Below are 26,459 nucleotides of genomic sequence, written 5' to 3'. Positions count from 1 at the left end.
AAGAGTCCCTGTAGGATAATATTGATTAGTCCGTGGCTAAACTATACATTAAAGCAAGTCCTGCACCATTAACAGGGTTTTGTCTGAGAAGGAAATGACTGCAGGATGTGGCAATAATGGTATAAAATTCCTGAATTTTCAGCATTAGAGAGAGAGAGAGAGAGAGAGAGAGAGAGAGAGACAGAGAGAGAGAGAGAGAGAGAGAGAGAGGGGCAGACAAGTGATGAAAGGGAGCGTGGTTGTGCCGTATATTAGTCAGGCAGGATTAGGACCTCGGGACAGGAAAAACCCACCCGCTGTCGCTCAGGAAGAATTTGATGAGTCTGTTCTCTCTCTTCCGAAAGGGCCGGAGAGAGCTAGATTAAATTTGAGAGTTTAAGGACAGAGAGCAAGAGAAAGAGAGAGTACTTTTCCCACATGAGGACAGCAGCGGATCAGCCCATTCCCATCCATCTCACCGTTTCACCGGCTGGAAATCCCCGCACTGCACAAAGAGTCCAAATTTAATACTGCACCTCTGCAGGCATGGGAGGCACCCCTGGCTGTGGTCCATGCCAGCGTCCCTTTTGTCACACAACCCTTAAGGGGCCAAAGCAATTGTTGTGGTCGCACAGCCTCTATTTTACCCAAGTGCAGTGGATACGCGTTGCTTGTTGTCGATTAGGGGGAAACATAAACTCACGTTTGCTCTCGATTTCTTTTCTTTCTGGATGTTTGGTGGTGAACTTGCTGGATGGGCTTGGAAGGGTATCAGGCTTTGGGAATATGCACAGGGCAGCTGAACACGCTGACCCGAGCGGATGATCTGTGTAACTCGAAGAGCCATCTCCTTCTCAACGGTCCGACTCCATTATTGGCGGCAAGCGCTCACAATCAAGCAGAAATATGAACATAACCGGCCCACTTCCTGTCATGAAAGCAGTGTATAGCAGTGAAAAGGAACAGATTACACCAACCTCAGATATTTTGGTCTGTTTTTGTTACTTTCTTTCATTATTTTTGCTGTTTTTATTGGCAATACTTTTAGATAAATGCAGTGAAAACAAAGCAATGGTCATTTTTATTCCCCGGCTGTTATCCCAGGTCCTTTTTATAGCACATCCCAAAAAACATTTGAAGTTATGGATATGATTGTCATCCTTAGCTTGAGAATTGTAGCATAGCATATTCTGTGTTAGGAGTAACTGTCTGTGTGTGTGTGTGTGTGTGTGTGTGTGTGTGTGTGTGTGCGCATGTGCATGTGCATGCATGTTTCGGTTAGAGGTCCTTCATCAGCACTGCAAACAAAGTGCTTCTGAATTAAAAGAAGAAGGGGCCAGTTTATGTATTAAAAAGTAGATTTTTAATCATATCATTCATTCCATGAGGTTCCAAAGTTCCAAGGATGTAAATAAATTAATTTCTTTGAGTTTCCTAATTTTATTGCTGCCATATCAACTTGCAACACAAACAGATATGTTATTAATGCAGTGTCCATTAGTATTAAAATGCCTTGCCACTGGAAACGATGAATCCTTCATTCTGATGGTCCAACGGTGTTCAACAAACGAATCAGAAACTTCCTCTTGGGTTCTCCAATATAAAGCTGATTACATCTTCTAAGTAATACAGTGGACAACTCCCACAGTGGTGCATGAGGAGGAATGGGGGATGACAAATGATCCTTTAGTGCCAGTTATTTTAGTGGCTGTGTTTAATAAATGTGCATGTAGCACATCTAGAGTGGCTACAGGCTATAGTAGCACAGCTGTTATCGGAACAATCATTTATCTCACTCTTGACGACCATGTCTTTGATGTTTTTGTCTCGTCTGTAGTAGATTAGTGAAAGATCCTTAAAAAGGGATGCAGTCTCTGCCTCGTCATGGAGGATTTTGAAGTGTTGAAGCATAAAGCTACCGTTTTATTTGTAGTCAGCACCAAGGGAATTCTTGTAGTCTTAACAGCAGATTGTTTATTAAGTCAGTGAGTCTACTCTCTGAATATGTACAACATGAGCAAAGGCATCATCTATGATTTCCTCAGGACATCCACAGTTCTGAAGATATTCACACATTTCCATTCCTTTCTGGTGGAAGTCTTCATTCTCATTGCAAATGTGTTTAAGTCCAAGTAGCTGTAAGGGATGGAGTTTTTACAGGCCTTTAAAGTGCACTAAAAGGCTAAAAGTGCCAAGCCTACTTTTTTGTGTGTAGGCAAGTAGGCTAGACCCTTTTATGCGTATTCCTTATGACACAGTCTGTTACAGATTATTTGTGGGTTTATTTTAACATGGACAAGATATTGGTGAAAAACCTGGTAATTTGTGTGTTCGTGTGCGCACACACATCCACATGCGTGGTCTTTTATGATGAATGATGCTGGATTCTCCATCACTGCGGTGACTCTCTTTCCCGGCCTCTCCCTCCCAGTTCATGAGGAAGCTCTGTGTGCTGCTGTGGTTTTAAATGCTCATCAGACAGCATGTGTACGTATGGCTCGCAGGGCCCCGGGCCGGCCCCCTCACTATGTACGAATCGCAGGGCTCCGGACCCCTGCCTGCTGCATATCCCCAGCCCCATGGAACATGTGCACTGCCACCATCAGCCAAACTCACTCATAAACAAGCACTCAAAAGAACAATCAAAAAACACAGCAGATACTTGCCTTTGATACTGGTTGATTTATGCAGTGAGCGTTTTTCTCAGAATCACTTATACCAGTCACATCTTCATGTGGTTTAGATGGTTTTATGAGCATTTTTTTTTCTTCTTTTTTTAATTCATTGTCGCTGCCAATGGTGGAGGAGCTAAATTTTGTTACAAACCGCTACCTGTTTTTGACAGGTATTTCGGTTGTTTACAGTTGTTTTTCGGTGATGGAGGTTACTGTAAATGATTGACGTGTTTATCATTAGTAAACGTCAGGCACCATGTGGCCCAAGTACAGGGGCTGGTATTTAAGATGTTTTCTTCAACTTTACAATTCAAATTCACAAGCGCCAAAAGATGAACAGGGAGTGAGACAGAGAGAGTGAGACAGAAAGTAAGACAGAGATAGTAAGGCAGCCTACAATAGCCATGTTTCTTTAATAAGAACATCATAACTTCATTCCTGTAATTATCTAAACAGCAAATAAAAAATTTGCAGATCTCCCAAATTAATAAAACAGAGTATTTGCTTTTTCGTTTAAAATCGGAAACATCTTGAATTCATTTCCATTCCTAATCAGTTCAGGCATGGACAGATGTTATATGTTTCAGATACAGGGTAGGTTTGTTCTGTTTCACAAATAGCAAATACATTTAAATATTCAAGACAAAACAGGCAAAATAATTACATATATATATATATATATATATATATATATATATATATATATATATATATAACATAATAATTACATTAAGACTTACTTTAAAACTCCAGTGCTCCTTATAGGCTAAATAAATAATTTCATAATTTCAACGCTTTAAGAGTTGCAAATAAATTCTGAGTTATGAGTTCAGTTCAACTAACTTTATTGCAGAATATAGTTAAGTCATATTTTAGTATAAAAAGCACGACACACGTGTTATTTGGTCCTGCTATTATCTCAGGCTCAACAGCCATACAAGCCATTATGCAAATGTCCGTATTTTACTTCCTTTTCTGTTTATTTGCCTGAGGTTCAAAATTTTAGGGGAATTCTGAATCACAGTGCCTATTTAAAGCGCATCTCTCAACTTATGCATGGCTGTGCATGGCACATTTACTACTCATGTGTGTCTGTGCTGTTGTTTAGCTGCCATATCACCTGCCTTTGCCCAGCCGTGTGCGCCTGCAGCTGTTTGCCTGGCCGGTTGGTGCCCATCTGTTGCGCTGCTCTCATGCACAGGGAAGTGCGCAGTACTAGCTGCTGCCGCAGGGGCAGTGGATAATACGGGTCTCTGCGGTCATCAGCGATCGGCCTGCGGGTCCAGGACGTTTTGCGTTGCTCATGTGACTTGACGTGCACCTTAGTTCACGAAACTGACACTTTAACTTTTTTACCTGCACTAACATGGTGTTAATAGACTGAAATGTTTTAACATTAAAATGAATCAAACTTTGCTGCTTTGTAAATTAAGAAAATAAAATTGTGGCACCTACACTGAGCTTCTCTCTTTTTGTGACATATTAATATTGATGTTTATTAAAATGTATTTATTAATTTAATGTCATTTTTTCCCCCTGTCCCTCTTCAGGGCATGAGTTCGGTAACAGTGTATTGTCTTTGGACTAAGGAGAGATGCCTTAGATAACTTAGACTTGCCTTGGACACGCTGCTGATCGGAGACATGATCTCACGATCAGTCCCTTCCATGTTTCGTGTTTTCCGTGTCTTGTGTTTTGTTCCGTTCCATAGTTTAGTGTTGTCCTCACATTGATTGCGTACACCTGTCCATCGTTTCTAGTTCATGTATTTAAACCCTGCTGTGTGCCTTGGTCGTGGCTGTTCATTGTTTGTTTGTTGGTTTTGCTGTTTCATGGTTTGAATTAATGTTTGAGGGTTGTTTCTTTGTGCTCCGTGTCTTGGTGTTTATCTTAGCCTTCGTGTTTCCTAGCCTTAGTTCCTAGCCTGCTTCCCTAGTTAGCCTTCGTGTGTTTTTGTTTTGTAATGTTTCCCAGTACTCTCCGTGTCGGCTCTGTGACCCTGGACTGCTTTAATGACCCTGATTTTGGATTTGCCCCTATTAAATCTCGCTCCTCTCAGCACATGCGTCCGCCTCTTTACTGCTCACCATTACAGAAAGAACAGCCACGACCAAGGCACACAGCAGGGTTTAAATACATGAACTAGAAACGAGGGACAGGTGTACGCAATCAATGTGAGGACAAAATGAAACTATGGAACGGAACAAAACAAAAGACATGGAAAACATGGAACATGGAAGGGACTAATCATGACAGTAACTAGGGAACACTTAGGACTAGGAAACACAAAGGCTAAGATAAACACCAAGGCACGGAGCACAAAGAAACAAGCCTCAAACATTAATTCAAACCATGAAGCAGTGAAACCAACAAACAAACAAACAATGAACAGCCACGACTAAGGCACACAGCAGGGTTTAAATACATGAACTAGAAACGAGGGACAGGTGTACACAATCAATGTGACGACAACACTAAACTATGGAACGGAACAAAACACAAGACACCGAAAACAAGGAACATGGAAGGGACTGATCGTGACACATGCCAGTGGACTTGAAGGTGTCTTGACTGCACAGGTCACGAGATTACCTGGAGAAAGTCTCATTTGTCGAAAAGGGGAACTTAAATCAGCGAATCATTTTCTTCTGTCTCCTGATATCTCACAGATGTGGCAAAGTGCTGATCTACTTTCTTGATCTGCCTTAGTGATCTGCCTGAATTCAAGATTCAAGATTTTTTTCTTGGATCTTGAATTTTTAAAAATCTTGAATCTTGAATCGTCTTCATTCGCATAGTAGTTGCAGGACTGTGGTGTTCTGCTGTGAACGTCTGCTGATTGCCGACTTCCTTGTGGAACTGTTGCTTGCTGGGGCTTTTGTTGCCCCTGGACGCTGCTCTCAGTGGAGAGGACCACGCGGATTTGGGATGGCCTGCGTGGATGCCCACATGGTTTCTGCAGGTGCCAGCTTGGAGGAAGCGGGACAGAGCCAGGCCTTGTGCCCCCTTCCCATGTCTTGCTGGCCCCCCACCGGCCCCCCGCTGGCCAGATGCGGGGCCGCCCTGTCTGCTCCCTATAAACCCACTGGAGTCCTCTTTTGATAGCGGGTAAGAAATACAGCTAGCCCAGGACCCAGGCAGGAAGCCTGGGTGAAGGCAGGCCCTATTCTGAGTGAAGAGTCCCATTGTGTGGAGGGTGGGGAGGAGGGGTACATGTGGGGGAGAGAGATCGGACAGTTCTGAGGGTCCCTCTGTGTCCTACCCCAAAGCAGACGCAAAGCAGTCACAGGGGACAAGATGGGCTCCTGAGGGAGGGCTGTTATGTAACCAGCTGCCCTGGCTTGCTGGTGCACTCTGTAGTAGACCAGTGCAGCTTTAATTACCAGTGGGTCACTATGGCTAGTGGGAGTGTGGCCCATCACATGAGCCTCAAGGACTTTCAGATATGCGCTTCAGATATGTCAGTGCTAGTTTAATCATTTCTAGTTGTTATTTCTCATCACTGACTGAGCTTTAGCTCTGGCACCCCCTCAACACGGTCAGGTTCATCATTTTGTTTCCATTAGCAGTAATGTGTAATTCTGCCTGGTTTCTCTTTGAGAAAAGTAAAAAAAAACTGCTTCATATTTTACTCGTAGTATCAATGTGCTTTTTTTTTCCTCTTTCACTTTCAGTAGCTTTACAGGAACTTATCAGTTGATGATTACAGCACGTCTGCCCCACTCCAACACCAGCAGGCCTTTTCAGGCACTAGGGGAATTCATCAGCCCTGGGAAACTTCTGCTCTCTCCCTGTCTCACCTCTCAGGCCTGGCTGCTTCGTACAGGTTGGCGACATGGTTCCCATGGCGATGTGGCATAATACTGAAGCTTTAGAGTGACAGCCCCTCATGGTTGCTCTGCTGTGCTTTATCAGTTTATTCTTATACGTACTATAATTAGGGAAGCAGCCGTAATTAGGCTTCACGTGAACAGGCCTAAACGCTTTCTGTCTGCGTGCGCACACACCGATCACGAGACATGGCGCCAGGGCCAGACCTGTCATTTCTGGAAGTTTCCGTGCCCCAAGATGACCACGTTATGTGGGCTGATACCACACTGAGTGAGGCTATGGGGAGAAGCATCGCTCTGAAGTCAAGTTCACAATTTCTTTAAATTAACCTTCCAGTACATCATCTGAGCTGCAGAATTTATAGTGGGGAGAGCTCTTTTAGAACCTAGTGTTCTGTGCGTTTGTCACCTCCTAGTGGTGGGAGGACTTAATTACACAAATCTTATGAAGAGTTTATCATTTTTCATCTATTTCTTTACATAATTTTCACATGATTTCTTTATATTACCTACATAAAGAGAAATTCAGTTTCCATATAGTAACATGGATATATAATCACATAATAATGATCTTAAATTTGGAGTCAAACAGTAGTTATCACCTTCGATGGCATCTTTCACAGAATGACATGAACCCTCATTCGAGTGGTTCATGAGGGAAACGCAAACAGTCCTCCGACATTTTGAAACAAATTGTCGCTGGATCTGAGAGATCCGAGAGACTGGGTCGGTCCTTTCAGAGTGAGGGAAGAGAAAAGAAAGAGGGATGGGAAATGGAGATAAAGAGAGAGAAAATAAAAGAAAGTTAAAGTGGGATGAAGGTTCAATGAGAGTAATGCAAGGGTATAAAAAGAAAGACAGAGGTATAGAAAGACACAGTGGGAGATGTAAAGGGGAGGTATATGCAGCAAAACAGACTCAAAGTGTGTGTGTGTGTGAGACAGGGAGTGTCGTGCGGTTGGATGGTATCCTTGGGAAAGTTTGTATCTCTCTTGTGCTATCTGGAGCTCAGCTGGGGACAAATACCACATCGGGTCGAGAGGCAGGCCGCTCTCGCAACCGAACCCATCCGCAGGAATGCTTCACTCCAAATGGAAGATGTTTTATAGCCATTATCCATATTTCTGTGCATGCCACCTGCAGCGGGAGCTCTCGGTAGGATCACATTCCCGTTTCGAGTGATACCTGTGCACTCTGAACACAAGCACATAATGATCTTCAGCAAAACAAGCAAGTAAAGAACCAATCCTTTTAACAGTCCAAGCAACCCTTACACAGACAGGCAGATTATGACTCTTGTGACTGGCGGATCTGAGTGAACTTTCAGTGCAAGTTGGATGCCATTCTGCCATTCTGCACTCAGGACAGATCAGAGATTTTAAGCACACTGTCCTACCAAGTTATATAAATCAAATACTAATGAAAATTAAGTTTTGAATGGATTAAAAAAGAGTCCATTCTTCAGTTAGGGAAAGTGTGAGTGCTCCATTAAGATTCTCCTTTAATTAGTTTAGTTAATGAGTTCTTTGTACCTCTGCAGTTCTTGGATCCTCTGTAGTTCATGAATTCTCTATAGTTAATGAACCTTCTATAGTTAATGACCCCTCTGTAGTTCATGGATAATCTTTGACTGTGTCTTGAAGAGTGTCCACAGCTGCAGGTCCTGGTGTAAACCCGAAACCACACAGCAAGCAAGAAACAGAAGTGAACTAACAAGCCCCCCTTCACCGGGCATTCCCCCATCCTCCAGTCTGATACCTTTGCTGGGGTCAGTGAAACCCCTGGCTGCCACTTCCCAAAACAGCCTGAGACCCCTGGCCGGCTTCCGTGGAGGATTCCTTATGAAGACGCCACGCGCTATCACACACGTCAGCCTGCGAGCCCGGCCCGTGACTTGCCTCGTAATGTCATTGTGCTCTCGCCACTTTCAGGAGAGGAAAAAGTTCACCTTGAGAGCGCTTATTTTCAGCACTGAAAGGTCCTCTCTGTTCTCTGTGGTCTGTAATGGCCTCCGCATTTGGACCCTGGTGAACCATGGAAACAGTTATTGGAAATGGTTTTCCATCGGCGCAAGTCCACGGCGGGCGATCCCTGAGCGGTGTGGTTTCAGCTCTGCGGGCTTTGCTGGATCTGTTTGTTTGTTTGTGTGGCTCCGTTGTCATGCGTTATCTGGTGCTGTGGCAGCCCTGTTGGCCCGCTGTCGAGGGCCACGTGTTTGTGGTCTGGTGGTTTGCTCATGAACACTTCAAAATAGGACAACGAGGGAGAAAAAAGGTTGCTGTTAGCAGGAGGAGGGCAAACCTCCTTCTAGAGTGCACACCCGTCAGGATGTTTTTTTCCTTCAGCATGTGTGAGGGTGTGTGTGTGTGGGTGTGGGTGTGCTGGAGCATGTTCCATGTACATGTTTTTTGTTTTGCATGTTTGGTGTGTGTGTGTATGTGTGCATCTGTGTGTGTTCAGTGTTCAGCGTGTGTGCATGGTGTTTTGGGGATGTGGGGGTGTGGGTGTTGTGTGTGTGTTCAGTGTTCAGTGTGTAAGCATGGTGTTTTGGGGATGTGGGGGTGTGGGTGTTGTGTGTGAGTGTGTGTGCGTGTGTGTGTGTTCAGTGTTCAGTGTGTAAGCATGGTGTTTTGGGGATGTGGGGGTGTGGGTGTTGTGTGTGAGTGTGTGTGTGTGTGTGTTCAGTGGTCAATGCGTGAGCATGGTGTTTTGGGGATGTGTGTGTGTGTTCAGTGTTCAATGTGTGTGCATGGTGTTTTGGGGATGTGGGGGTGTGGGTGTTGTGTGCGTGTGTGTGTGTGTGTGTTCAGTGTTCAATGTGTAAGCATGGTGTTTTGGGGATGTGGGGGTGTGGGTGTTATGTGTGAGTGTGTGTGCGTGTGTGTGTGTGTTCAGTGGTCAGTGCATGAGCATGGTGTTTTGGGGATGTGTGTGTGTGTGTGTGTGTGTGTGTGTGTGTGTGTGTGTGTGTGTGTGTGTGTGTGTGTGTGCAGTATTTGGGGGGATTTGTGCAGTGCCCTATGAGAACCACGTTGCTGCACTGCTTCTCTGTCTATCCCTCGCTCCTGATGACGACACACTCTTGGAATTTGCCTGCTTGTACTGTTGTATGTGTGGGGAGACACACACACACACACACTCTCTCTCTCTCTCTCTCTCTCTCTCTCTCTCTCTCTCTCTCTCTCACTCTCTCTCTCTCACACACACCCACACACACACATAAAGGAGAGCGAGAGTCCCCCCATTGCCGGGGGACTCTGAGGATCTCTCTGTTCTACAGCTGCTAACCAGGACCATTTGCTGCCTTGTTTTCACTTGCCCTCTATCTCCCCCTCTGTCTTCTTTTACCACGCCCCTTCCTGTCTGAGTTAGGGCAATTGGACATCATTTTGTTTCAGATGGGAGTTGGGAGAGAATTTTCAGGGGGAAGGGGTGTTGCAGTCTGTTCTGGGGGGGGCTGTGTGTGTAAGCGTGTCCATACGTACGTGTGTGTGGGTATGCTGTGGACTTAAGGGGGAGCTGTGGGAATGCGAGTGTGTGGTGTTGGGGGTGTGAGTGTGTGGTGCTGGGGGGTTGCTCTGCAGAGGCCACTGAGGGGGGCCGCGCTCTCTCCACACAGACCTCAGCTCAGTCTGATTGATGGGGGAGGGTGTTGCCTCTGTTCGCTCATCCATCACACACGTTATTTGGGTTTTAGAGAAGAGCAAAAAGGAAAAAGAAGAAAGGAGATGGGGGGGGGGGGTCCTTCACTTCTCCAAAAATATCAAACCGGGTGGTGGGTTCACTTCTTCCTCCCACTGCTGCACCGGCTGAACCCACACGGTCTCCCCTGCTGCTCCCCTCTAGCTCCACCCGCTCAGTAGGCTCAGGACTGGCTGGAACCCTGGCACCCTTCACGCAGACAAGGGAGGAGATTCCTGCTTTCTGGCTTTTTATCCTGAGCTTTATGCAGTCCTCCCATGACCCATTCTCTGTGGCCGTGCAGGGAATTCTCTGTGGCTGTGCAGGGAATTCTCTGTGTGGCAGTGCAGGGAATTCTGGAGCCTTCAGCCGGTGATGCTGCATGTGAATTCTCTGTGGATTGTGCTTCACAGAAACGACACTACATGCTGAATAGTGTGTGTGATTCCCTATGTGTGTTCATAACGTGGCTACATACTGAATAGTGTGTGTGATTCCTTATGTGTGTTCATAATGCGGCTACATACTGAATAGTTTGTGTGATTCCCTGTGTGTGTTCATGATGCGTCTACATACTGAATAGTGTGTGTGATTCCTTATGTGTTCATAACGTGTCTACATACTGAATAGTGTGTGTGATTCCTTATGTGTTCATAACGTGTCTACATACTGAATAGTGCGTGTGATTCCCTATGTGTGTTCATAACGCGTCTACATGCTGCATAGTGTGTGTGATTCCTTATGTGTGTTCATAACGCGTCTACATGCTGCATAGTGCGTGTAATTTCTCATATGTGTTCATAACGTGTCTACATGATGAATTGTGCGTGTGATTCCTTATGTGTGTTCACAACGCGTCTACATGCTGAATGGTGTGCGTGTCATGCTGGATGTTGGTCCCCTTTTGGCAGTACTCGCCATGAAGCCAAACTGCTGATAACGTGCTTTAGTCTAAGTTACATCGTTATGCAAAACCTTCTGTCTGGTGTGTGTTTGTGTGTGTGTGTGTGTGTTGTGTGTCACTGACACCACCTTTACAGGTATGCATGCAATGCGTAGTATTATTTTTAGAGGGCACAGCATCCTCCATTGTTCACCAAAATTCACTTTCAGATATTCACTTTTTTTAAAGGGCAGGTGAGATACTGAGGATATTGATACCCAGATACCAGCTCCCAAAGAAAGAGGCCACTGTTTCCTGTTATCTACTGTGCTGTCTTCGGAGCCACCCCCCACCCCACCCACCCTCGTAAGGCTGGCTCTTCATGACTCCAAATGAAAACAATACCAGCAAAAAACTGACCAAACAAGTCAATAAAATATAAACAGGTTGAATTGAATTGAAGCCTGAACTCCAGCCTGGATTCCAACATTATGTGATTACAGTACACAGTGTAGCCACCAAAACCTATAACGGATGGCTGTCTCTGATTTAGAGCCTGCTATTACTGACAATGCCTAGAAGATGCTGTCTTTGCATTTTCAGTATTTAAGCAGAAATCCAGGGCTGGTAGACACACATTAAATCACTGTGGTAAAAATAGGTTCTTCTCCCACTGCTGTGAAGATAGTTATGATAACTCAACAACAACTGAAGACAACGGAGATGCTTAGAGCTCTTAGAGTCAATGGCTATGTTTGGTTGGCTGTCACATGACAATACAAACATTGTTATATGAGAGGACTTCATGTTGTTAAAGATTTTTTATATGTGTGGGCAATCATGCCAAATAAAAAGTGTATGGATATGTATATTGTATATGTGGTTTATTTAGCCTACGGCCATTCGTATTGTCCATTATGTGGGCTAAGCAGGGCTTCAGTTTTGAAAAATGATCCTAGATCAAAATGAGGGCGTACAAATGCATGAACCCACCCTTAACCTGCTTTGCCCTCTGTGGACTACTCCCAGCACAGACTTTGAACTGATATTAGCAAGATCTGGATTCTCACTGCATTCACCCCACCCACCACCATCACTCCTGAGACCCTGCCCCACACACCCCGTCTTGTCTTCAGACAGGCTGGCCCTGTCATGTCGCCAAATCATCCTGACATCCATTTTGCATGCTTATCAGACAGTAGTTATGAATATTCACGATGGTCAGCAAGGCCAAATACGGACACGGCAAAGATGGTAGAAGTGAGAGAGAGAGAGAGAGAGAAAGAGAGAGAGAGAGAGAAAGAGAGAGGGGATTAGCTTTGGTCCTGTTAAGTGGAATCAGTCATGGAGATGGATATTAGCAGTAGCAGAAGGGAAACGAATGAGCCACTGTAAAATGGTTTGTGGGCAGGAGGCAGGCAGCTCTCCTCTCCTCCCCTCCGTGCGTTTGGAGGCTCGGATTGGCCATGCTCTTGGCGTGGGCCATGGCTGGTGCCACTGAACCCCAGGCCTGCCGAGGGGAACGTCTCTGGAGACAGAGAAGGGTGGCGGGGAGCCCCAGGGCATGCCAGTTTTCCCCCTCTGCCATTCAGCTTCTGCACTGCGCAGAATCGGCTGCCGCTGTCAGACTGTGCCTTGGTGCAAAGGCACGGTGTTTAAAGATCCTGGGGACCTGGGAGCATTACAGCAGATGTGGACGTTATTGCTCTAGACCGTATGATATTCTCTTTATCTTCAAGTCTGTTTTCCTGCAGCCGCAGAAACCTGTTCATCCAATGTGAAAATCAACAGTTTCCAGTTCTAGTGCATCACCTCTGGTGGTGCTATCCAGCGGATTTGGCAAACAACCAACTATGCTACGTAGTGTTGGGATTTCTTCTTATTATTAGGATGTTAGAGGTTAACACTCTCAGATATGCCAGTGACTATTTTGATCATGAGGTACTTTGGCGGCTTTGCACAAGCATTACATTATGTTCATATTCCATATTCCATATTCCATCCTCTTTCAGCTCTTTCCTCACTTTCTCGGAATGTCTTGCTTATTATAAGAACTGGAGAGACACCATAGAGGGAAACCTGTGCTATTGACATTAATGCCTAAAAGCTTCTAGGAACCCTTGAAGACTCAAGTGCTTGTTATGGCTTTCAGTGCTATTGCTATTTAAAGCTTTGATGTTAAAGCTAAAAAGATTCCAGTCTTCAATGATGGGGGTTAAGTCTCCTCCTCTCTCTTGAGCAGGAGCAACATTTCGGAATGTTGTGTCCGTTCATTTGCACCCACAAAGGCCACGCAGCGCCGAGGTGCATGTGAAAGCGCACTCGTTTGCGCCGAGTGGTCTATCAGTGGCCTGGACTACAGGAGCCCATGCTGTGATAGGATCAGGAAATAAGGAAATAGCTTCGCTTCGGTCCTGGGCCAAGGCTGGACCCTTGTCTCCGCTGCTCATCGGTAGCACCACCTGTCGCCTGTCAGAACTCACCCCTGGATCTTGTGTCCCCCGCTGCTCTACGTAACCAGACGGTTGAGGTACAGCTCCTGCCCTCCGAGAACAGCCGCTGGTGGTTTACACTCTGCGACATTCTGTTGTGATAGACGCTGTCACCATATTGTGATGAGGTGGTGCACCCGAGGGTGTGTTGGAGATGACATCCCCCAAAGCTGCGTGCCATCAGTGCTGCTGTGGTTTGACTGAGGTGTATGTTTCAGATCCAGCAAAGGCCTTTTGCTTGAGCACGTCCCATAGCAGCGCACTGCATCCCTGGTGGAGGGTGAGGAATCAAAGAGATGAATCATAAGCGCCTCCCTTTATAGATCTGTCTTCCTCTCAGATGAGTCAGGAGTGTCAGTCAGTAACTGCATTGCATTTGTGGCTGTTCCAGTTTTAGAAGAGAATGCAGTTTACCCCAAATAGTGCAGAGAGGTCAAAGGTCATTGGTGCTACAGGCTATAGCAGTCTCTGTCACCATCAGCAGTTTTGAACCCATTGGAGCCATTTACAGCATCCTTCTGGTTTGCACTGAAGCCCTTCACATGGACAGTTGTGCAGGAGTCACAGAGAGATGCTGCACTGAACTTCCCCTTATAAGTTACTGCTACAGAGAGAAATGGCAACACAGATGGGAGTCGACAGTGACTCACCCGTAGGGCTTACGACACCAACAGCAGAGTCATATCGCTACATTTTGCTTACCTCTAAATTGCTTGAGACCAAAGGCTATGATCGAGTTTCTGAAAGCACTAAAATATTGTTCACATAACAGTAATATTTGACCATCAGATGCTTATTTAATAATTTTATACAGATGTAATATAGACTTGTGAAACTATCATAAGGGTTTATTAAGCTTGCTGATCAGCTGAGTGTAATAAATGTGTTATAATATATGAATAACAAAATGCAAAAACTTTTTGCTGTTAAAGTAAGGCGATATTTCAAAAGTGACCAGTTGTAAAGGCAGGTAAAGAGAAGCAGTAAGCATGCTAACAGGAGCACAGGCAGGTAAAGAGAAGCAATTAGCATTCTAACATGAGCACAGGCAGGTAAAGAGAAGCAGTTAGCATGCTAAGAGGAGCACAGGCAGGTAAAGAGAAGCAGTTAGCATGCTAAGAGGAGCACAGGCAGGTAAAGAGAAGCAATTAGCATGCTAAGAGGAGCACAGGCAGGAAAAGAGAAGCAGTTAGTATGCTAACAGGAGCACAGGCAGGAAAAGAGAAGCAGTTAGCATGCTAACAGGAGCACAGGCAGGAAAAGAGAAGCAGTTAGCATGCTAACAGGAGCACAGGCAGGTAAAGAGAAGCAGTTAGCATGCTAACAGGAGCATAGTCTCCTCCATGATGGCCTCCATGATATGGACAAATAAAAAAAAAAAATCATATTGTGATAACATTGCTATTGTACCTGTGGCCACACTAATGAGGCCATAATGCGACATGGTTAAAGACCAACCTGCAGAGTTCAGAACAAAAGAATTTACAGTAGTTGTATTATGTTAATCAAAACACCCATGTTCACTGTTCAGTGACCCTTTGCGTTATCCGTGCTTCAAAGGCTAATAAGTAGTAATGGTATATTGTACCTCCCTAGCTGAAGCCAGTAAGAGCTGTAGACACACTATGTTTGAGGCAGTGGAGGAGCAGGTATTATATATTTATTGGTGGATGTTAGTGGTTTTTTCATGAATACATGGTTATAGACATTTATATTAATACAGTGGTACTCTTTGCTACTATAGTTATATTGAACACAAAGTAAAGTATCTCAGAAGCCCAAATAATCTAGATCTGGTTAATACCTTACATACCAAATTGTATTCAACACGTTATCAGTTGGTCTTATTTAGCAGGTAATAAAATGATATATTAACAGCATGCTCCATCTGATATGGCACCACATGCCTCAGCTACTGCCGATTAGCAGGGAGAAGGCCAAGCGCATCTGTTCCTCTGCAGGTCATTAATCATTCACCGACTGAAGCGTTAAAGAGTTTGAACTCTATTCTCATGACACCATGTACTGAATGTGACTGCCAAACTTCCTAATGGCTGTGTTTCGGTAAAAGGGGGTGCAGCGTTGGGCTGGCTGGCTCCGGCGCTCCACCCCTCCCCTCCCCGTGTGTCTGACCGGAGGATTGGGGGCCTCGGCAGGCTTCAGCTCCCGAGGAAATGGGTTTTTCCATAGACATTTATCACCCCCATCACGGGGAACGGGCGCGGAGCAGCGTGGGCGGGAAGAGGGCTGGCTCAGTGGGGGTCTTTCGTCCATGGGCCCTGCGTATATAAGGCAGGAACATTCATCTAGCCGCTCCGATCGGTGCCAAAATTGGGACATGCTGTTTCCTTGTGGGAATGGCCGGTGTAGGCCAGAGCACTCCGAAGGCACAAGTTTAGACTCCCGTCCATGTAGAATAAGCAGGTCTCCAGTGTCTTCTATGATACTCTTTCAGGCTTCTTGTGAGTTTGTCTTTTAAAGAGCACGTTAAGCTGTTTTTCTCATGTCATGTCACCTTTCATTACAAAATCCCCAATTAAATTTGCGGATCCTGATTGAAGCGATCCTCGAAGCCGTCTCATCCTGCATGTCGCGTCAAGCAAAAGCTGAAATGTCAAAACCACAGCACCTCCCCCTGCCAGTCATCCATTATTAGTAATTAAGTGTGACCCACATCAGGGTTTCCAGCGTGCACATGTCCTGATAGCTCTCCTGTGCTACATGACAAACGGAATGCGGGTGTGTACAGGAAGGCTGAAATGCCCCTTAGTGCAACAGATCAGAAAGCAGGGAGTGGAGACAGGAACTCTCTGTAGTCACATGCTCATCGGAGGCATACCCAATACAGGCAGAGACGTCACTGGACTACGCAATACATGACCGGTGGCCAATGATTGTACACTGTGTTTATTTGAGTCCCGTTTACCTTGCTACAGTGTAAACATGTGCTTGGATTAATGTTGTCAGAGTTCATTGAACATTGGCCATTTTTATTGAATAGCTACACAGACAAAATGTATATAAAATCAGGAATCAGGTGTCTTGCTGTACTTGCAGGGATTTTAGTCACAGAGGCTGATTGCAGATCAGTGTTTCTGGTTTCTTTGGCAGCGCTCACCCAGCTCATGTCTGTCGTCTGCGAGACACATACTTTCACCTGTCTCATCCAAGTCTCATCCAAACCTCATAACAAAACCTGGCCTTGATCCATGATTCCTAACACATCTGCCTTGGAGTATTAGTGTTTTGTAGGCACATATAAGACATTCTCCTAAAACAGCCTTCTTGTTGACAAGCCTCAGGGGGGTGGGGGGTGGAGGTGGTGACGAACCGGATAACACAAAAGTCAATTGTTTTCGTCCAGTGGGAGGCTTGAAATAGCTCCCTCTTCATGTGCACAAAGAAGAGGTCACTAGGTGGGCCTGTTGTGGCGATTACCTGGAGCCAGAGGAAGGTCACTCTGTGCCGAGCTCTGGAAAAGCCGTGTCCTGACAAAGCTGCGTGATTAGCACCCGGCCTGTTCCTGTGTCAAAGGTCAGGGCAAACGGGTGGGAGGGGGTGGGTCCAGAGACATGGGCCAGAGCTATTCTGGTAGCCCGGGATATTTCCGACACAAAGAGAAAGGCCACATATTTACGGCAACATCCAAGAAGCGTGTGTCATCATGGGTGTGGTGTCTGTTGGAGTTGTGCAGCAATAAGAGAGGACCAGGGAACAACTTGCTTTGTGATTAATGGGGTGGCTCTTTCTCGTGAGGGTTTTCTGCACCTATTTCCACACACAGGCTGAACTTTAAGACGCCAGGCACACCTACCACCTAGAGGGAACCGCATGGTACAGTTTGCAGTGGGTGGCATCCATTGTACGTGAGCTCTCTGCCAAACATGCTGGCACTGCTAGAGCAAGCACATGGCTTACTGCTTCAGAGCCATGCCTTATCGTCTCCATCAGCTGCTCAACCAAAGATACAATTACTTGCAAAATGAATTCTACCACTTGATTGTTAGATTAATGATGCATTAAAAAGCCCCAGATAGAGTTTGCCATGTTCTGCTGCAGGGACTTTTGGAGAGAGGCCTACAGGTCTTGGCTTCTTCAATGGGGAGGGGTTTACACACTGATCTTCCTGTTCTCTTCAAAATAGTGTCAACATATCACATAATGAATTACATTTTAAACATGCTCTCCGTTGTTCTTTTAGAAAAATGAAATTGGGCGAACCTATAAAATTTTGCTGCTTACGTGTTTGATTCTTCATATGACTCAGCATTGACTGTCCCATGTGCCTTGGTTTCTATAGGCCCAGACATTTGTTTTGGCCCTTTACATCCTCCTCCTCCCATGCTGGTTGGAACTTCACCAGGGAGGCCAAGGAAGCCTGGCACTCGCCTGTGAGCCATGGCCAGACCAGGGCAGCTGGGATCTGGGGAAGCTCCCTGTAGTTCTGGAGCTCCTTGGCAGACACCCCCCATATAACCCCCCAACCCTCCCCCTGCCTTTTTTTCCCCCGCCTGTTTACCACTGGCTTCTGCCTTCAACCCTCAGCCAGCTACAGAGGAGCCCTATGATGCGCTACACCCACACACGGTCCCCCTCACACATGCGCACACACACACGTACACGTGTGTACACTTGATGCACACTTGATGCACGCAAGCATATACATACGCACTCATAACGAAATAAACAAGCTCGCACTTTCAAATAACACTTGACAGTGCAATTCAAAGGCGAGAGCCTGCTGGCGGAAGAGTGCAGGAGCCACAGCAGTGGCAGTCGCTTGTCACTCTCTCTCTCCGGCGTAACGTGACTCCCTCGTCCTGGTGTAGCATGACTCCTTCACCCTGCTGCAACGTGACTCATTTCTCCTGTTGCAGCACAACTCTCTCGGCCTGGTGCAGCATGACTCTCTCAACTTGGTGCAGCATAACTCGTTCGCCCTGGTGTAGTGACTCGTTCACCCTGGTGTAGTGTGACTCATTTGTCCTGGTGTAGTGTGACTCGTTTGTCCTGGTGCAGTATGAGTCTCTCACCCTGATGCAGCGTGACTCCCTTGCCCTGGTGCACTGTGACTCATTCACCCTGGGGCACTCACTCAACCTAGTGCAAATCGACTCATTTGTCCTTGTGCAGTGTGATTTGCTTGCCCTGGTGCAGCTTGACTCACAGCGCTGCTAAGTCACACTCGCCGAGTGGCGGTAGAGTGTGTGCGGGTGAAAAGCGGCCTGTCCACCTTCCCCGTATCTGCCGATTGCATGGCACCCTCATACACACAGCAGCTGCCAATGAAAACCCTCCTCCAGACTCACTTCCACACTGTCTCTCTCCCTTGTTTACGCAGCTGGAATGTGTAGAGTTGGAAGGATTTTTTTATAAACTCGGAAACGTCACGCAAGTTTGACACCTGCGACGGAGCCACAAAGATTTTGGCTGTTGCAAGGTAGCGCAGCATAGCCCGGCGCCACCCGCCTTGAAAGCCACCCCCAGACCGGCCAATGGCCTCCCATTGGCTGGTTCTGGACTGGGAGGCTATAAAGAAGGAATTCCTTCCCAATGGTCCATGAAAGCTGTGATTCACCACTTATTATTGTTTGAACCCTGGTGGCTCTTTCCGTATTACCTCAGCACTGTGTCTTTAAGAAAAACCTATCCGTCACAGTCTGGTGTTTTAAGCTTTTTTTTTTTTTTTGGTGGGGGTATGCCCTCCTCTCTCTCCTGATGCTCCTGGACAGAGTGCAGAAACATATTTGAGCAATCAGTGCCCCTGAAAACCTCTCCAGCTGGACACTTGTCATCCTTGATGATGAAAAACCATGACAACCGTCCGCCTCTGAAGGCCCACTGGTGTTGGCGAGGTCAGAGATCTGCCACAGACCCCCTCTACGAAACGTTTGAAAATAAACAGACTTGATTTGGGGCAGAGGGTTGGGGGGTTGGGGGGGGGTCACGTGTGCGCAGAGGGACCAGGACAGACTTGGACTGAGTTCTTGTAAATAATTGCGTTCATTGTTCCCCTGCCACCATCAGTTATGGTCACAAGCTGTTTGCTAGGCCCCTGTCTGTCTGCCGCACCCCACGCCGTCACGGGCCGCGCTGGGCTCGCGAGGAGAGCTGCTCGTGCCAAGGTTGAGATGCCAGCCCGCTGACCCGGGTGCCCGGCCAGTGACGGGCCCAGGCCCAGGGACAGGCGTCTGGGCTGCATGCAGGCTGAGCTGCGCCGCTGTGTCCAGTGACACAAATCCAAGTCCAAAGAGCAAATTCCTCTCTCTGCTACTCTGATCACTTGCGGTGCAAATGTGTCAGATTGTTTCATTTTTTGACTCACTTTTGTCCACTGAGAATGTTGTGACTGTGGCCCGAGTTCAAAGCACTCCGGCTGGGTTTGAAGTGGCAGCTCCTGCCAGTTTAGCAGAGGTGTGTTGGGCCACCTGTAGAGTGCCTGATGAATTTGCCCAGTCAGAGTCTGTCACAGACCTCTGCACCTCTGGTCACAAAACCCCCAGACGAACAGAAACACACATGGCCGTCAGGTGAATAAATGCGAGCAGGCCGTGTACGTCAGACATTACTGAAGAACTTGCTTTTTCTATCTGGGACACATGGAATTACTTCATTGCAGATCAGCACATTTTTCACTTTGTTAAAGTTTCTGCTAGGGGGCCTCTTGCACAGCCGTCCTGAGAGGCATTTGCAAGGAGAGAGACAGAGAGAGAGAGAGAGAGAGAGAGAGAGAGAGGGAGGGAGAGAGAAAGGTGGAGAAAGATGGATGAAAAAAACAGGAAGCGCTCCAAGGGGGATTCTCTCTCTGGTTTTCTCCTCCTTTGTCTCTAATCTCGTCCAGAAGTGTCTTTCGGCTTGTGGCTGTGGCAGAGGTGCTTGCAGCCAAGCGAGCGTGGGAACTGACCCAGGCCTTCCAGAGCCTGTAATGATGGAACCTCAATGACATCACAGGCGTTACGGAGCTGAGCTCTGGTGACTGCGCCGTGCGCCTGGTCCAAATACCAGTGGCTGCGCAGAACACACACGCCGCAATGGAAGTCAGATGCGCCACATTTTCTTTCTTTCCCTGTCAGCCCCCTCAAACCTGCCCCCATGCTCCATGAGCCGGCCGAGGGGCCTCCGCTAGGGCCCTGTCTCGGCTGTAAATGTCTGCTAACGGATGCAGGCCTTCGTAACAAAGTGGAATCTGATCTGATTCACCCCGGGCTAGTGTGTTTGATCTGTACCTACTTCAGAATGTTCTTCAGGGCCTTGTAAGTAAATGGCTCAGTTCATGCGTTGTGGAGTTGGAGTTTATATTCTGATATCGTGTGTGATGATAAGCGCTTTTAAGTGTGCGCTGACATTTCAAGATCATTGTGTGTGGGGCATTAGTTATGTGTTCTTTTTCTTTAGGTCCTGCATGAATGTAAACATCTTTACTGTGAGGGGACTTGTGGTGTAAAACAGCTTTTGGCAGGTTCTAACTTTGTCAGCTTGCATGTCTTGGTGGTGAAAATAAACACCTCTCAGAACAAAGAGCTTATTGGTGTTCAACTAAATAGCATCCTGTTCAAAACCTCATTTCAGTGGTTAGTATCTGTATATAACAGATTACTGTCAAATGTCTATGATACTGGCTTCTAATCAGAAAAATATCTGTGATCCACCCACTCCAAAAAGGGGGTGAAACAGGTTCACTTGTACACCTGCTGGCTTTGACACTTGCTGAGGGCTTTGGTATATTTTCAATTTTGAGACAGGAGTCCGTGGGTCATTGTGATGACCAAAGTAAAGTGGTGTGGCCCTTAGAACTCATTGACAGGATCAACAAGTAGTACAGTTTATTATTGTTCAAAATGCAGTTACTTGTAAAATGGATCCTTGCACCCTGAAGTTCAGTCTTAGTGTATCTCTGGACTAGAGAATCCATCTGGAGATTAGACCAAAGCTCCAACTGGATTCTGACACCCAGCCGCAGGTGATTAACCTGTTGCGAACTACACTGTCTGCCCCATTCCATCACTAAAGATGCAGTCGCCTGTGACCAGACAAGGAACAGAAATAACTGATTTATGTAACAGTCGCCCCAAATGTTGTTTTAGAGTTTGGTTTTGGAAACCTGGTGGATGGTTGCTCCTGCATCTGCCATTTCATGGTGGCAAGCATGTAAGCGTTCTTCCTTCCAGAGAGCCTTTGAAGTCCCTGAGCTCTGTAATCACCCAGTACCCTCCGCTCCTATAGTTAGCGCACCAGAACACGTGTGAATTTGACTGGAACTCTCTTTCGGTTTGTCCTACAGTATATACGCTTTTCACATAACATCCACACACCCAGGGGTATCTGGGACTAAACGCTCCTGTAGCGTTTGATAATTACAATAATTAGGGAATTATGGCTTTGTTGTCTTCCCAGGCGCTTACAGCCACGGCCGCCGCAAGGCCACACTGCTCATCTCTTTAGCGGCGGACGCATTTTAAAAGTCTTCAAATTACAGGTCCTCTGGAATCAGAATGACAAAATACATGCACATTATGCTCCCAGATATAGTAACATGTGGATGGAATTTAAAACCAAATGCAATATTAAAAAAGACGCAAATATTTTGTCATGCTATATGTGTCTGCTCTATATTGTAGCTGAAAATTTGATCCTTTAAGCATCCTTTTTTTCAAGATCCTTGACTCATATGAAGAGTTTGGATGGCTGAGCCCTAAAGTTTAATTCCAGTGAAAATGTTTTTTATTTATTTTTCTTTAATATTTGTGTCTGATGAGAATTGTCTTGATCAACTGTGACTGATGAGAATTGTGTTTTGATTTGAAGGTTTGAAGGGTAATATCTTTTTCCCGATAAAGATTGCTGGTATTCTAGGTTTGACATCTCCTTGTGCTGCTAGTCTAAAAGAATGGATGTGAACACAACCTTCATACTTTGGCCTGGTTATTAGACTGGTTGTTAGAACGGAATAAATTGTTAAGCCTCACAAATATATTTACAGGGCTGTAAATGTCTGTAACATCTTTTATTATTGTCAAGTTTCTGTCATTCTTGGGCCATGTAAACAGACGATGTTTTCAGTTATTTTAAACCTGTTGCTGATAATTTGATAATTAGTTTTTTTAAACAACCTTTTAGAATTTCAGATTTTATTTATTGGTATGTTTACTAAAGGTTACGTTTCAGTATTAAAAGTCTACACTCTTCGAAAGGTTATAACATCAGTCCTGGAAAAATCGCATTTGATGCTTTATTCTCAAGTTTTATAATCATTCTTGCATTATTCCAAAAAGCCTAAATCCTGTCTTGTCAGGAGACGGCAGTAAATGACGATTTTAAAGGAAAATGCGGAAATTCTCCTTTAAGATCTGTAGATATTTTCATTTTACTCTGCGAGTCTGCGTTAATGAGTTTTCTGAGATTGGAATAAGACAAAGTGCACATGGTTTGTTTTTGAACTTCATAAACAACAAAAAAAAAAAACCCAAAAGAAATGTGTTAATCATAACATTTAGCAAAGAAGCAGCAGTGAAATGAAACAGCTGTCAAATGAGGACAAGCAATTTTGAGGAGGAGCTGTTTTTACAGTCGAAAGGAAAAAGAATCATGAAACAGCTTTTTTTCTGTAAGTTATTAGCAGTTCTACCATGCCAAGTGCAATTAGCAGTTTCTCTGCATAAAGGGACAGAGACAGCTAAACAGCTGTGACTGATACTGGATCAGACCACCACTGAGAGCCTCCCCAGGAGCCTATCCACCTCTGTCAGACTGCAGCTAGCCTGACCTGATCTGAAGAGACCACTACCCCCTCAGAGTAACACTAATAGTCACATTCTCTTTGGCAGCAGGAATCTTGACTTTTAACTCTTTTGCCTCTTCACACAGGTATGGACAGTTACGTAAGTATCATAATTTTTTTTGACATTTAAGATCACACACTGGCATGCATTAATATTCAAGTGACATTTACACTTGTATTGCATTGTCACATGCAACACAACATTGGAATGAAGTCCTACCTGGTATCATATTCTCCATTTATATTTTTTCAGTGTATTCAAAATCACAAACCAGTGTGCACTTAAAAAACACAACTGCTATATTGCTATTGCACCAAACTTAGGAGATATCTCTGGATACCCTCGAAACGTCAAAATCAATATAAATGGTAAATCAGAATCTATTTGCCTATTATTTGTTAGGAATAATACATTTAAAATTAATTCTGTAGCCACACAGAGAATTCCAAAATCACCCTTTCTGTCCAGGAAATTTTCAAAATGCATATTTGCACATAGGTAATACCATGCAGCTGCTGCTGATAGAATCACGTGAGCTCTAGGAGAACCACATCTTCTCCTTCATTTCTCACTTTGTGCATCACGAGGTCTTTAAGGCTGAAGTGTGCCTTCTTTCGAAGAGCAAACCGAAATGGCCCAAACCTGTTACAATGTTCTCAGCCTAAACCCTTAAATGGAGATGCCATGATTAAGTCAAGATCAGGTCTGCTTTTAAATACGGTCGCAATTACCCAGCCCTACTCCTTTCACGCACGCACACACACACACACGTGCGTGCGTGCACACACACACACACACACACACACACACACACACACACACACACAAATGCCAGAAACATTGCCACTTTACCAGTTAAATTAAAGTCAGATTACTATCAGCGAGCTCAGACTGAGTTTTTCTGTTGAGTGTGGCTCTGTTTCCTTAGCCAATCTGTTAAAGCCGCCCTGCTGGGAGGCCTTCAGAAGCCACTATTTATTTTCTTAGCTAGTTACTAATTGACTGGACCCTTTGGAACTCATGTGTATGGCGGATGCATGGCGGTTGTATGCAACTGCTGCCGTGGTCTGGAGCTGGATGTGGCTTCCATTTGCTACCACTTAGCATGTGGCCTCAGCACGGGGGCACACGTTGGGCACATGACTAGAACAAATGAGGCCAGACACAAGCTACCCCCCCGCCCCAACTCCAGCTGAAAGTGGGGCTCCCTTTTTGTTGACGACGGGCACCAGTGTGGTGATGAGGTCGACTTTTTCCCCCTCTTGTGGCTGGACTCTTTGAACTGCTGCAATTTCCTTTTGTGATTCCTGTGATGTCTAAAGGGGCTGGTGAGTCCCAACACTCTTTTACAAGAAAGAGTGACATCTAGAGCGAATGGAGGAAAAGATGCTTCCCCGAAACCCTAGATGGGTTTGCACCCTTGCCCACTTGCCCACTTGCACCCTTGCTGGTCTTTGAGAAGAATGCTAGATCATTGTCTTCTGGCAGTATCAGGTCTACTGTTGAGGAAAGTGTTTGGAGACTCAGGTCCTTCATAGATGAACCTCCCCAACTCTATCCAAAGCCCCTGCTGCTTTTATCTCAGTTGTTACATGGAAGGTGCTTTGATCAGGTGTCTGTGATGAGATGGGACATCAACATTAAACCAGAGGTGCCCATCTCTGGTACTGCAGGCGCAGAATCCAGAACGTTTGGATAATTTCCCAATTCAAACATGCCTGGTATGTCTGGTATCTTGTATCTTTCGATATAGTTCTGTTTGAGCAATTTAAACTTCTGAATTCTGGCCATCCAGGTAACTGTACACTTACTAGTCCAGGTAAGCTGTTTCTGCACTATGCAAATGCAACTGCAAGGGACTTAGGCCATATTTTGTCTTTCTGTTTCCTCCTAGAAAGAGTTTGGCCTCCTCATAGAGTGCCAGTCTGTCAGCTAAGCCCATGGAAGCGTCTGAAGATCAGGCTGGTCCTGACAGCAAAGGGCTGTGCAGGCTTCAAAATCTAGCACACACTTTGACCTTGGTGTCAGAATACACAGTGCAGCAGTCCAGTGAGCCTGGGCTTCCTCTCCAAACCTCTGTGTCTGGGTTGTAGACTCAGGACAGCCTAGCCTTTTGTGGAACATAATTAGAAGAAAATGGTCTGTTCTGACTCTGCTCTGTCAGAGGCTTCAGTTTTCCATAATAATGTCGTGAACCTGAATTTTTTTCCAATATAATGTAATGACAATGGAAAAGACTGACTGTACCCTTTCAAAATACCACGGCAATGATACAGATCTATTCACAAAATAAGCTCACGAAAATCACCGCTTTCTCATCATGAAATGACTCTTACTAGTAGTTAAATGAACTTTGCTCTTTTTATCATTCTGCGTCTATTGAGAACACTAAGGTTTTACTAGCTATAAAGTCTCCTTAATTTGCACTCATAGTCTTCCTCAACCCTATTTTGCTTTGCACCTGTTGACCCCGAATCCATGTGTGTGTCTTTCTCCCCTGTGTCCCTCCCGAGGACAGCTCGACAGAGCAGACGTGTCGGAGCTGGAACGGGAACGATGGCTGCCCCGTGCCAGGCTCCCTGGCCGTGCTGCTCAAGCGGGCATTTGGAGTGCGGCTGGCACCATCACCCGCTCCTGCCCACTCTCTAATTCAATTTTCATTTAATACATTTTTCCCCTCCCTCTCTTTCTGGTCTCTGTCCCGTTGCCCAGGTTCATGCAAATAGGGCCTGAAGTATGTGCAAGTTATCTTCTGCGGCGGAGACTCAGGGCCCTTGTTGCTTCATATAGCTCAGCTCTAGAGCACGGGCCATTGATAAGGCTCATGTCCCCGATAGCTACTGCGCTTTCAAGTCCCCCTCGCAAAACAGACGGCTTTCTTTCATGTTGTTTTCCCAAGCCAAGGACAGACAGGCCTCCCCGCTGGACCCGACTGGCTAATCAGTAATCACTAACTTGCTGAGTCCAGCAGACCCACAGATAGGCAGATTCTCTCTCTCTCTTTCTCTCTCTTTCTCTCTCTCTCTCTCTCTTTCCCTCTTTCTCTCTCGATCTTTCTCTCAACTTTTTCTTCCTCATTCTCTTTCTCTTCTACGATGCTCTCCCAGCGCTTGGGGCGGGTTTTGAAAATGCAACGCGTC

General features: G+C 45.7%; 1 protein-coding gene across 1 annotated transcript in view; it reads left to right on the top strand.

The window, feature by feature from the left end:
* Window positions 1–26,459, top strand: part of ccnd2a (cyclin D2, a) — a 138,033-nt gene that overhangs the window by 36,560 nt on the left and 75,014 nt on the right. The gene's annotated exons all lie outside the window — the stretch shown is intronic.

The sequence above is a fragment of the Electrophorus electricus genome, chromosome 16 (genome assembly GCF_041902795.1).
Source record: "Electrophorus electricus isolate QZ-2024a chromosome 16, ASM4190279v1, whole genome shotgun sequence".
NCBI classification, from domain to species: Eukaryota; Metazoa; Chordata; class Actinopteri; order Gymnotiformes; family Gymnotidae; genus Electrophorus; species Electrophorus electricus.
The sequence above is the reverse complement of the archived record's forward strand: the minus strand, read 5'-3'. Positions and strand labels throughout refer to the sequence as shown.